Raw genomic sequence first — 13300 nt, forward strand, 5'->3', positions numbered from 1 at the left:
TTTGTAAAACCGGGTCTCTACTTGTCTTTATACATATTTTTGAGATATCTCACATGTGAAATAGAAGTACGTGCTTTTTATGTATAAAACCGGAAACAAGGTTTATCATAAATAAAGAAGATCTTTTATCAAGTTTTATCATAAAATTTATGATAAAAATTATGCATACATGTCTTACAACGGTTGTTGTAGCACAGTCACACATGTATTAACAGCTTGCTCGGCATATATACATAATGTATAATTTACTTATTAATAAATATGTAAAAACCTGTCCGTTGAAAATTGTAAACATGCATTGACGTTTGATTTTAAATCATCATTTAATGATACTGGCTTTCTGGAATATAACCAATTAAACAATTGTTGTTCCCATTTAAATTGTTTACAAACAAAGGGAGAATACAAAAGTAAACAAAGTATATCATGTTAAATATAAATATTATTGAATTTTGACACTTCTGTATGTTCATAGTACCGACATGTCCCAATATTAATGGGACAATCGTACAAACGCATTATTTATATATCAAACATATTGATGACGCTCGGCTCATCTGTAAACTTAAATCAATATATTATCTTTCTAGAACTTACATGCTTTGTTTTATAGTTTCTTTATACCTCATTGAAATCACGCGTTAAAAAACATATATTTATTTTGAATCCTTTTTTTTATTTGTTCTAGTAATTTGGCTTTTGAAGATCTTTGTATTCACTTCATTTAGTATTGATAAAATGTTATATCACTTGACTGTTTCATGTGAAACGTCTTACATGTGGATAAAACCTCGCTGGGACACAAGTCGGTAGCAGTAGTGTTCATTCAATGAATAATTGTATTGTATTTGTAAAAAGCTGATATATGAGGACAGTAAATTTTGATTGACATTGCCTTTTACACGTAAACTACTAGAAAGTTATATAAGTTAATTGCATTGAACTTGACACAATCTATCAATAAAACATATCTGCAGATACCGCATCAGCGTTAATGATACAGCCCCTTTCTTGTATTATATGTTTTTCTAAATAGTTTTTATAGTGGCAAAACCCGATTCATTTCCAAGTAAAATTCGCATCGTGTCCAACAATAAATGATATATCATGATACATAAAACGCTCTTTTTATTTTTAAATAAATTTCGGCCTTCTTCCAGAAGTATATACACTTTTTCTACATTTCCAACGAAACCGAACTTGACGGGCACACATTAACTGTATTTCTAAGACACTGAATACAAAGTGAAATAAGCGGACATAAGTCATACTTAATCTATTAGGTAATCGTCTTCCTTTCAAGTGTAACTTATCCGTTACCTTAAAGCTGTATTAAGTTTATATCTGCAGTCGGAATAACGATTAATTAAATTGGAATACGAATTTGAGATATTGTGCACTTTCAGATGCAAAGATTTAAGTGCTCATTTATAACGGTAGTTTAACTGAGAGATAAAAGCATTAAAATGACATTTCCTTCGATTTTAGCTTTTAATTTAAGTTTAAAAATGAACGGAAACCATTACATAAAATTGAATACTCAATCTAAATATATTTTAAAAGGAAAATCCTGCAGAAGCACGAACTGCTGATGCATGTTTATGGTTTGATTAAAACTGTTCGTTGACAGTTATGGATATGCAACACTTTCCGTTGTATATTTTCCTTTATGGAACTAAGCTATTATAAAATAATAAATATGTTCACGCAAGCGCAGTGTTCGCACCAGCGCAATGAATTTAGACGACAACTGCCGTATGAGCCGAAAACTAACTGTATTTATGTCCGGCAAAGTATGTTTCATGGTAAATAAACAATAATTTATTGTTTAAAAGGTTCAGAAAAATGAATTCCTTTGGTTATTGTGCGGTCACATACTGCTGGTAATTGTCAGTGCTAGCCAATCAGGTATCACGTGTATCTAGCAAACCGATGACTTTCACGTGATAATAGCGTATGGAAAAGAGTTTGAATGTCTGAGGCATTTTTATCATGAAATCTACATATGAAATTGGAAGAATCAAGGATATTAAAGCATAGAACGACAAGCACAAAGGGATCAACGTCTAGTGAGCAAGGTGACCAGCATGACAACAAAGACAAAACGGCGACTTGTATCTATAACAGTAAAAGGCGAAGAAGAATGACAAAGGCCACATCAACTGCATCGAGTGCTGCATTTTCTCCAAAAACATATCTGGTGAAATGGCGCTAATTAAGCACAGACAGTCCAACCGTCAACATATTGTTTGAGCACATCAATTGATTTACTCACAATTGTTTGACTGACTTGAAGGAACAATGACTTTTCCTTTATTGGGGTTTGTAAATCTTGTTGTAATGTATCTCATAAATTTCTTGGAAGTGCCAGGACACTTGTTTAACAAGTCTAAACATTATTTATCAAATCTTATTTTATTACTAGCTGATGTTATATCATCGTCTGCTCCACGTCTACAACTCCGGTACAACGCATCGTCACACAGTCAATGATATGAGTTTTGTGTTGTTTGTTTCAGATGTCTACTGCAAAGAACATTACTAACCAAAATTAAATTGGACATACACATATTCTATCCTGGTGCTCTCATGGCGTTAACTGGTCAGAGCTTCTATGTATCAGACATCGCTAGTTTCAACTGGTGGAAATGACCTCTTCTTATATTTTAGTAATAGTTGACCTTTATGTCTTTGTAGTACTTGTTGGTTTTTAGGTTTTTGAACTACTTGGTGAACTCCAAAAAGGAATGACAGTCTGTGTCCCTCCGCCTAAAATGAAACAGCCATATACATTTACTTTTACTTTCTTGTCCATGTTTCTGTCCAAAATAAATCAATTCATTCAACATTATAAGACACGTTTAAACGAACCTCCCGGAAAAAATAATACAATGAAAGCTAAAGAGACAAGCCCCGTGATAAAAAAACCCTGTTCTAGGCAAGAGCCGAAACGACAAAACCAGAGACATAAAAGTAAAAACAATACAAATAGACTTCACAATGTGAAAATAAAGAATGGCTTGACCGATACATGAAGATTGTACCGCCTTAGAATGGTCAGTGACACACCAGTAGATGCTCATATCTCAGAGTCATCGTTTGCTGCTTGTTTCGTTGTTCCGGTTTCTACTATTTTCTAGTGTGAAAACAACATTCTCTTTCTTCTCATTAGATATTATTTAAAATCCAGAGAAACGAAGCAACACAAAAATACCATTTATATCGTATATGGGCGTATACATGTTACTTTGCTTAATTTGTATAGGTCTGTATTTTCTGTTTGAATGGACGAAAATGTTCACAAAAAACAGTATGCATAGATTCTTTATCATCTATTTTTTTATAGTCGCATGCATTTAAGCTACAAATGACATGTCTAAAAATAATTTGTGTTCAGAGAAGTAAAATTAGGTAAATCGGTTCAAATATGTCTTTCAATTAAAAATGATGGCTTGAATGACACCATACAAAGGCATAATGTTTTATTCAGAAATGGGCTTGTTCATTTCCAAATGATAATTAGTAACATGTGTTTGTCCATTGACTAATATAATCAAATTTGATTAAGACAGCTGACAGGCCCACAAATGGACAAAATGTGTTTTTGAAAAATTGAAGCAAATCTGAGACGACATCAAGTCTTGTTTCACTGACCCTACCAATAGGGTAATCCCTTCATTGAACAGTTCAGCAGTTTTGATGAGGGTATTGGGGGTTTTCAGATTTTCTGTTTGTGAATGTGGTGTAAGTTTATTTTTGGTGTTTGTATTTGCGTATGTGTAATTAATATGTTTAAGTCTATAGTTCATTGTCGTTTAGGCTCTGTGCCTCTAAACAGGGATTGGTTTTGAATTATTGACTTTTGGGTATGTCCCTGTATTTTTCATTGTACTATAGGCCCATTCAGCATGGTCAAATTATTTAATCATTTTTTTTATATGAGATCGTACGATAATATCAATACTACGAATGAATACTAAGTGTTTAGGGTAAACTAACTCTTCATTCACATTAAATTATTACGCATAAAACGTTTTTTAGGGACACCCTTGCAAATAGAGGTACCGCATACATGTCATTGAACTTGTGTCTGTGTTTTACAATAAACTGCAATTACCTAACAATGATTGCAAGCGTTTTGTAACTATTCCTTATAAAATGCTTTCACTAGTATATATGAATAGTTACGGTTCTTAAAGTCGCGGCAGATCATTTAACCTTACAAAAGTATATTATAGAGTATTAACATTGGGCTCATACCATAAGTTTCTGCACAAATAAAAACGTCATTAGATTGAGCGAATGCGTTGTGTATACTTTATGGTATGCGAAGATATCAATCGGGCCGGATAAGTCGCCCCATGCGTTGCTTTATCCTGTCACCTGCATACAAATCGGTCCAATAACAAGGTGCCGTGTAAACTTTAGTTTATTAGGATAGTAGACCACGTGATGTTTATCTACAGTCAGGTGGTCATGTGACCGCGAAAACGAACTTCTTTTATATATTCTGCAATGTCAGAAGAAAAGCAGAACTGCCGTTTCAGTATCTTATCAATGGACCACTAACAGCCGACCTCAGCAATCACTCGCCCATAAAGTCCCATCATTATGCAAAATAATGACACTGGCAAAACAATCGACCTGAAATCTTCATGAGATGTGAAAATCTTACCCCACCCGCAAATGCTGGAAACTGTGAAACAGCATTCAACGATACTCGTCGATAGTTTATTTCATTTCTGTGGTGAATGACAAAATCTCACTTACAACAGAAATGAATGATCTCTTTGCCGGTGCAGTTATGATCATTCAACACTATCAACATCATTTAAATCCATTTAATATGTTGCGATTGTTTGTAAACACTCGTGATCTTGAATTTTGACCTGTGTACTGTACTCTGACTTGCGGAATAATTGTTACATCATCAGATAATGTTCAGAGACTGATCCATGCTTATGCACGTTTAAAAGTATTTTTATATTTTGAATTGATATTGACGTATTAAAATGCAATGACTTTGAATATAAACGTACTAAAAAAGTTGAATAGTTTTACGAACTATTTTGGGGGCGATTTAAACATGGATACCGAGTGTGATGACGTCAACAGGGAAAAACAGTTGTCCCCCTTACTTTTAAAGATTCTTATTAATTTTAAGGTTTTATAGTGTTTAATTAAACAAAGTAACAGGATAAATAGAATACTAGGTTAGTTAGTGCCGTGGATGGAGAAAGTTTATCTGGCTCGGCTGCGGATTTTATCGGGTTCGCCTTCGGCTCACCCGATAAATTCCTCCGCCTTGCCAGATAAACTTCCTCCATCCACGGCACTAACCTAGTATTCTCTATTTAAACCAATCAATTAGAGGGTCCCTCTGAGTATGCTAGGCATGCATTGAGTTTTACTCTATACCTTTTAAAAATGTTGATTAAGTGGTTTGCTTAAAAGTGATAGACTTAAATATCACACTTTTTCACCAAACATATATTTCGAGCAAACGTCCAACTCCTTGAGAATGTGACCATGAGCTTTGAGCCATACTTTGATTGAACACATGAATTTAAAATAGACGTACACGCCCACAGTCACAATCATTCATAAAACAGAAATACGACAAAGGGAGAAAGCAATATTCGGATATAACCTAGCTTGATTAAAGTCATTAAATTCTATTTAGGTCTACTTTATCACCTGATGCCTGATAAGTGTCATGGCAAACATGTTCCATCAGTGGGTAATTTAGCATTTTAGTATGGAGGTAAAACCATCCAAAAAATTAAACACTATATTGCTATCATAATATCTATTTCCGATAAGATAATTGATCACGCAAATCAAATAACAAAACAGTATCAAATTATAATGTGCCTGAGCTAACGTAAAACCTGCTGACTGCAGGAGGATCGCGATCCGTGCCAATTGTTCTCCTGATACAACGAATCCTCGTGGAGTAATTAAGTGAACTTATTCTTAGGTTGCATGCATACTTTATTTGAAATTTAACTTATCAGGAGCACCGCAATATAAGCCCAGTACCAAGAAAACTAGGTTATTTTGTCACAATAAAGAAACAACTAAATCAGAATATGCACGACGAACCACAATGTGCTGTATAAACGACGATTGCAATCCATGCAGTTGTTGTGCTGATAAAACGCATCATAACTGATCACTTAAGCGTATTAAGGTCGCGTGCTTACTTGACTACACAGTTGTCTGAATTACTAAAAACACTCGGTTATAATGTAAAAATATTGGAAATAAGTGTAAACACAATAGAACCTTTACTATTAAGAAAAATCCATACACTTAACCGATAACAGTTATCTTTATGAAGTCTATGTCACTTTCGGTACGGGAATTAAGTGCTCGAAGAGATGATACTGAGAGACGATTGTTGCGGAAATCGACGTATGTGTGTGATGCGTACATTTAAATGTGTTAAGTATGTCAATACCTAAATTCCTGCGGGGTGATAGTTAACTGTTGTTAACATGGATTTAAGCTATCAAGACAAATGTTCATCAACGCATAATGTGTTCAAAGTTTGTCCAATTTTAAATGTACGAGTCACGACCTAGTGACTCGACCGAGGCCTATTTATCTGTGGGTCGGTGCATTATGCATGCGCACGCTTCTCCAACTATGATTTTCCATATTATGGCTTGTGCTTGTCAATTACATGTTGTTTTGCACCGTCGTTGTGCAGTTATGGTTTGAACAGCGGCGGTACAGAACCACCGGCGGAAGTTGTTTGTAAAGTTGGTTTAAAATTATGGCATTCCAACTGTTTGAAGAGTTCTCTAGCCAACTGCTTCTGGTCCTCTAAAAGGGTGACAATACTCTCATCAGGTTTCCTCTGACGAGATTCAAGAATATAAGTATCTTATATTGCCAAGAGTGTAAGATAGGTTCATCCCGACCCGAGCGTAGGGTGTTTTGCGGAAACTATATTTACCGTGTTTCCGCAGAACATTCTGCGCGAGGGTTGATCTTACACGAGCGGCTATGGTAGATGCTTTCATAATTAATTTGGATTTTAAATATTGCCAGAAGACAAGGCTTCAATGATGATGCAGATGACGATCTTTAACAAGGGAGGTAATTGTGTGAAGACAATAAAAAAGGAGTTCCATACGGGAACTTGTTTTATTTTGATAAAAATTTCCAGCAGGGCCAATTTTTTTATTTACTTATCTGAGGTGGGAGCATATATCAGTCTTTCGGCGCAAAGAAATTTCCAACAAAGCGCTCGCGCATACGCTACACTAAGCGGTTGTTTAGCGCTGTTTAGTTGTACGGTTAGCACAGTGGTTAGCACACTCGCTTCTCTCAAAGGCGACCTGGGTTCCATTCCCAGCCAGTGGTCATTAAGTCGGACAAGTGGGTTTTTCTCCGGGTAATCTGGTTCCCCCCACAACACCAGACCACACTCTCGCGCAACATCGTGCAAACGAGAATGACTTAGTGAAAGTTATCATAACTTTCTTCATGGCAATTTCAAATTTTCTTCTAATGCCAGGAAACGTTTGAATCTGTTAATTTTGTGGATTTTATTAAATAGAATATAGACTAAATAATCATTTGGAGACCTGAAATTTTAATGAACGTGACACTACATGTATTTTAATGTTTGGGAGGGTGGTCACTACAGAGTCGCCCGTCCGGCAAGTGTGTCTCAAACGATGAAAGCACGAGCAATGCATGCTATAAAAAGAAAAGTTGTTAACTTCAACTGTGCAAAATGTATTAGGAGAATTGGTCGCTTTAATTAAGAGCCAATTTGAGACATTCTTCTGAAATGATATTCGTCCACTGGGTAATCTGTAAACTTGATCACATTAATTAAACAGAAAACGATGGTGTTAAAATATGCCAAGCTATTCCCTAGATTGACAAGATCCGTGTACTTTTAGAAATAGATCTTGGAATATAACGGTATTAATTTAGAAAGTGCATGACAAACTATGTATACAATGTGTGCTGACTGAACGAGGATTACAATCTGTGCCAGTTGTTATGCTGATAAAACCCATCATCACTGATCAATTAAGTGTATAAAGATGTTTATTAGAAGTTGTTTTAACAACAGAAACGCTTAAGGAATAATAGAGAGTTGTCCAAAATACTCTATATGTTACTATTTTGAAACAAAGAAAACCATTGTGAATAAAACATAGCATATTATATTTATTGTATTATCCTGAAAACTTTCTCACGACAATAATCCTTACTGTATACCGTTAAACTTTCGTCCAAGATACCGTTTTATTTAAGCGTAGAACATCAATCGTAACAACTCGGCCATCTCCGGCAAGCTTCGAGATAGACCTCGTAAATAGTAGTAAGGATATACGAAAGTGCGATGCGGCTGCCGGCGATTAACACCGTTTTCAATCCGCGTAAAGAAGGCCCATTGTAACAACAAGGAAATGGATTGTGTTAAATTAAACGTGCTTATTTTAAAGAATGTTCGTTTTATGAATATTTAGATGTTTCCTTATAGTTGAAGCACTCTATTTTCTCTAGAAAAATCGTGAGCACACAGAAAATGTACTTGACAGTCATTGAAATGATCATACGGTTCATGGCATGCATGAATCATTACATCGGATTAAATGCATGCATGGACTAAATGTCAACATTTTCTCAACAGTTATAGGAATACCCTAGGATGGGTGTGAGCTTGGCACCCAGTCAGCTTTACCAGCTGAAATCTATGCATGCCTTTACTTCAGCATTGTTGGGTTTGGGCTGCAGATTTTTTTTTTGTAAACAGTTCTGTGGGGTTGGGGTGGGGCGGTGACTATCCACGCAGTAAGCTCAATTGTTAGAGTACCAGTACAACGTTCATGTGGATATGCACCAGACAATTGTAACCACGCCCCCCCCCCCCAGGTCTGGGGAATAGTGGGGACTTTGACTTTCAATACAGCCAACCCCGGCTAAAATCCCCACCCTGCGCGGACGATCCAATGGCAAAATCCTTGCCAAATGCCCCCACACCCCAGGGACTCTAGGTAAGGTCCATTTCCCTCTATATTTTAAGCGAAGATAAAACCACCGCATTCACCCAGCACTGCAGGGCCACCTGATAGGTAAAAACACGGCCCATTTCTTCGGGTTAACCCCAGTATTCCCCAGGACCTGGGGTGGGGGGGGGGGGTTACAATTGACTGGTGCACTAAGTTGACAGAACTTGTCTTAAAATTGTATTTGTTCAAGGCAGATCATGCTTCACTTTACCTCCTAAGCTGTGGATAAACCCACTCATTAGAAGTTTCCTTACACATTATATTTGTCTTAATCTATAATTGTTAGTCTCAATATCTTTGAGTAAATTGTCATTTTTTATTAAAAACAACAACACCAAAAGAGTAACTGATAAGATACTCAACTGAATTATTTTTTTGTAAATAAAAGCCTTAAACAAATATTTAGCCAGGTTACTAAGCTTTTCAGCAATGTATACCAGACTTTTTTCAATAATACTTAATCTATTTTGAATAATTAGCCTTTAGATCACTCTTCACCAAATGACTCTTTTATGTCCAACTCCATAAAATGCAAACAAGAATAATTACAGTTTGGATCAACATGTCTCTTAATTTTATTTTTAATATTAGTCAAGTAATAACAGAGCCATCTGTATGCAATCCAATGTAAAATTAATGATAAATTAGGTTTTGCTCCCATTTTTACTTTCATTTCTGTGCCAAGCCCTTTTAAGTGCATTGAGTATTTTGGGAGACTTCACAATATTTCTGGCGTTTAATCCCCATATATGGCTTTAAGTTGCCATACAAATTTAAGTCTTCATTATAAAAAATACTGTATGTCTCCACTTAAACCATAAACACACAATGAGAGGACTATTTAAAGCATTACCATGTGTCAGAATCACAACAATGATGATGATGATGATGATGATGATGATGACACTATGCTATGCCAAAACCTCAACACATTTTCTTCAAACAAAAAAGGACAGTCATTCAGAATAACTTTTATTACATCATTTGAGAAAATAAACTCATACAATCAACGAAATAAACATGCATCTAATAAAGAAAATAAATTGTGGTTGCAGTAAGCAATGCGCATCACTTCTAATAAACATTCCAACAGACTGAAAAATAAATCAACACAAATGGAAAAACTGTTTGCAAGTCAGCTAGTATCTTATTTTATGCCTTATCAGATTGCTATGCAAGCTGGAAGCTTACAAGATCACTCTTAAGTCTGTTGCCTAAGTAGAAACAAGTATGGACATCCTTTTCCTGAGGTCAAGAGAAAGTATCTTGGAGGTCTTGAACTCACAACCTTGAATTTGAGGCTTATCCTCTAGACCACTTTCACCTTTTCACTTTTTAAAGAGCCCAGTTTACAATATGGCATTTGCACGGATGTGCCCTATAAACGGATTTTCTGAAGTCTTAAAAATTGAACTGAACAAAATAGTTCTCCTTTATTTGGTCTGCCGATGCCATCTGTTTCTGTTTTTGTAGTTATCTTCCCTCCATAATATAGGAAAACCACTTTAAGCGTAGATATATCCTTTACCATATTACCCTTTTAAAATATATGTTCGGATTTATTTAATAATCACAGACCAACAGATGACTTTTATCTTCAACTTCACATCAGTATGTAAGTCATCAAATATTTGAGATAACAAGATGTTCCACTGAACGCTTTGTTTCCATCTTGCACTCATTTTTCCAAGGTAGGCATTGCAGTTGTGTTAGATGATTTCCATGCATTGCAGGTCAATCCTCATACCACGGCATTTTTGATTACATTCGGATTCCAGTGCCTGAAATAGAAAACAGAAAATACAACAATAATAGGAATTATATTTTCAGATCAATTATTTTAAAAGCTGGTACAACAACAGAAAAGTATTCACAAAACATTAAGTGCAACACCAATTTAAAGCTGCATCCTCACAGTTTTACTGTTCTGACACCTTTTTTTATTTTTATCTTACGAGCCAATTGGCAATTATTGTGCAAATGTATGGAAACCAGTGATATTAGACTGCTGACATAATATCAGATCACAGTCTTTCATATACAAGTTTGAAAATTTGGTAAAAATTCCTCCAACTAGTCATATAAGGTCACACATAATAGAACAGATTTCAATTGTTTGGAAACTATTTTTTTGCTGCTTTAAGCCATATAATTAATTATATGTGTAAATTTAATTTAATTACTCCTTTGGGCTTTTGAAGAATGACAAGAAGAACTGTCAATCTGTGAGAGAGCAGCTTTTAGCTCTTGACTACTGGTATATTAAAAAATATGAAATGAAATTGTTATCATGTTTAAATTCATCTACAATGTTGATATTTTAATACTGTCGATCCTTGTTGGTTAATTTTACAAACATGCAGGTACTTTTGGGCTTAAACCAATAGGATACTTGACTGTTAAATTATTGTCCGAATTTCGAAAATAGCACAACCATTACCTCATCTGCCTTTTTTCATTAGAAGAAGCCGGGAATCAGAGTCAGCTGTACCCCTGGTACCATACTCTTCTCTGAAAATGACAATAAGATTAAAATTTAAATGTCTGCATTTCATTGGCACAGTAAAAATGTCAGCATTTTTCAATGTTTCTGCATCACCACCACTGGTGGATATCATAGAATTTAGTCTTGAAAGAAATGTGTGCTGGTTTATGCGTTCAAACTCATTTTGTTAAACCAATAGAATGAACTTCAAGATCTAATTTATTTGTAGAGAGCTATATTAGTGAGCAGGCCGAGGCATTCAATTGTGCCATTACATTAAGTTGTTCGATACCAACACTCACGGCATATAAACCATACATCCTTGGTTAAAAGAATGTAAATTTTAATTATAATAATCAAAATTGAAGTTAATGATATGAAATGTATGAGATAAATACACTGAGAAAGAAAGTCTAACCTATTATCGATCTAAGTTAAGTCAGATTCAGACTTATTTGTTATTAAAAAAATCAAATAGAGTATTTGTTTTCTTATTTTTTGCCACTGATCACTGGAGCTTCAAAATTGTTATTTACTATATTGGAATCTGTCAAATGAAAGAAGACTTTACCCCTTTATATAACATATAATGTCAACGTGTATGTAAAGTAACAGATAATGCAATTTATGCATCTCTTGTATTTATGTTACTATCATAAAATAGCTACTATATTAATTGTCATGAAGCTTAAAAGTCAATTTCTAACAGCTAAATAAACATCTTTAACAGTGTAGCGTGTGAAGTCTAGCATTCAAATGGCGATAATTACTATTTATTATCACCTTTCAGGCAGTGTGCCATCACACAATAGCCACTATATAATACATATGTGGTTCACTTGGTCCTGAAATGGTACACTTAGGAACTGGTTCACTTGTGAAATGGTTCACTTCGTCCTGCACCCACCCATTAAGAATTAATGACATTTCCAATTAGTTTCTCATTAGGGCTCTTTTAAAACTATTTTTATATTTTATTAAAATACAATAAGTATAAAAATAACACTTACACACAAATAAGTGGTAAAAGTTCGCTCCTCATTCTGTCTTTGGACTAACATATCTCTTGGTTGTTTGAACATCATCTTGGTCGGCCATGATGGACTATTTTCTTACGACCCGTATTATATCCGAGGCCATATCTTGATACTAGCCGAGGAGTCCCGATTGGTAGAACATAGACACCGGAAAAATCGTACTACAGTCTGTGCTGTCTATGTCTGTGTCTGTATTTCAATTTAAAGCAACTGTGCACCAGATTACTGGGTATGTCTACCTAGTAGAATTCATTCCTTATGCGTGATTGGCTAGTCGGTGTTATCACGTGATTTTTTTGGTGCCAATCTGGTGTAAAGTCCCTTTAAAGCTGCACTCTAACATATTGATCGTTTTGACATTTTATTTTATTTTGTTTTCTTAATCTTGGAATGAGCCAAATTTTGCAAAAATGTCTGGAAACCAGTGAAATAAAAAGGCTGACGAAAGATTATATCGCAGTTATGCATATATGGTCGAAAATTATGTTTAACGGCTAAAGGCGTTACTAACGCTTAAAGAAAATTGAAATATACGGCCGTTTTTCGAACAGTTGAGAATTGTTCTATTGTGAGTTATTTTATATGACTGAATTGAAGAGGCGTTAGTGCCAAAAATCGGCTGATTCTAAGACAAAAATTAAGAAATGCCACTAATTCCAATTTGTGAAAGTGCAATTTTAATGGAAGTGTTTGACAAAAGGCCCAAATTGACGGTGTAAAATGTGTTAAAAACATTA

The 13300-nt window shown here is 35.0% G+C and overlaps 1 long non-coding RNA gene across 1 annotated transcript; it reads right to left on the reverse strand.

The window, feature by feature from the left end:
• Positions 1–10006: 10006 nt before the first annotated feature.
• On the reverse strand, positions 10007–12581 carry LOC128236055 (uncharacterized). Its single transcript, XR_008261232.1, has 3 exons — positions 12537–12581; positions 11482–11552; positions 10007–10822 (listed from the first exon to the last, which is right to left on the reverse strand). It is a non-coding gene; the product is annotated as an uncharacterized LOC128236055 (long non-coding RNA).
• Positions 12582–13300: the final 719 nt, after the last annotated feature.

This window comes from Mya arenaria, chromosome 5 (assembly GCF_026914265.1).
Source record: "Mya arenaria isolate MELC-2E11 chromosome 5, ASM2691426v1".
In the NCBI taxonomy this organism is placed as follows: Eukaryota; Metazoa; Mollusca; class Bivalvia; order Myida; family Myidae; genus Mya; species Mya arenaria.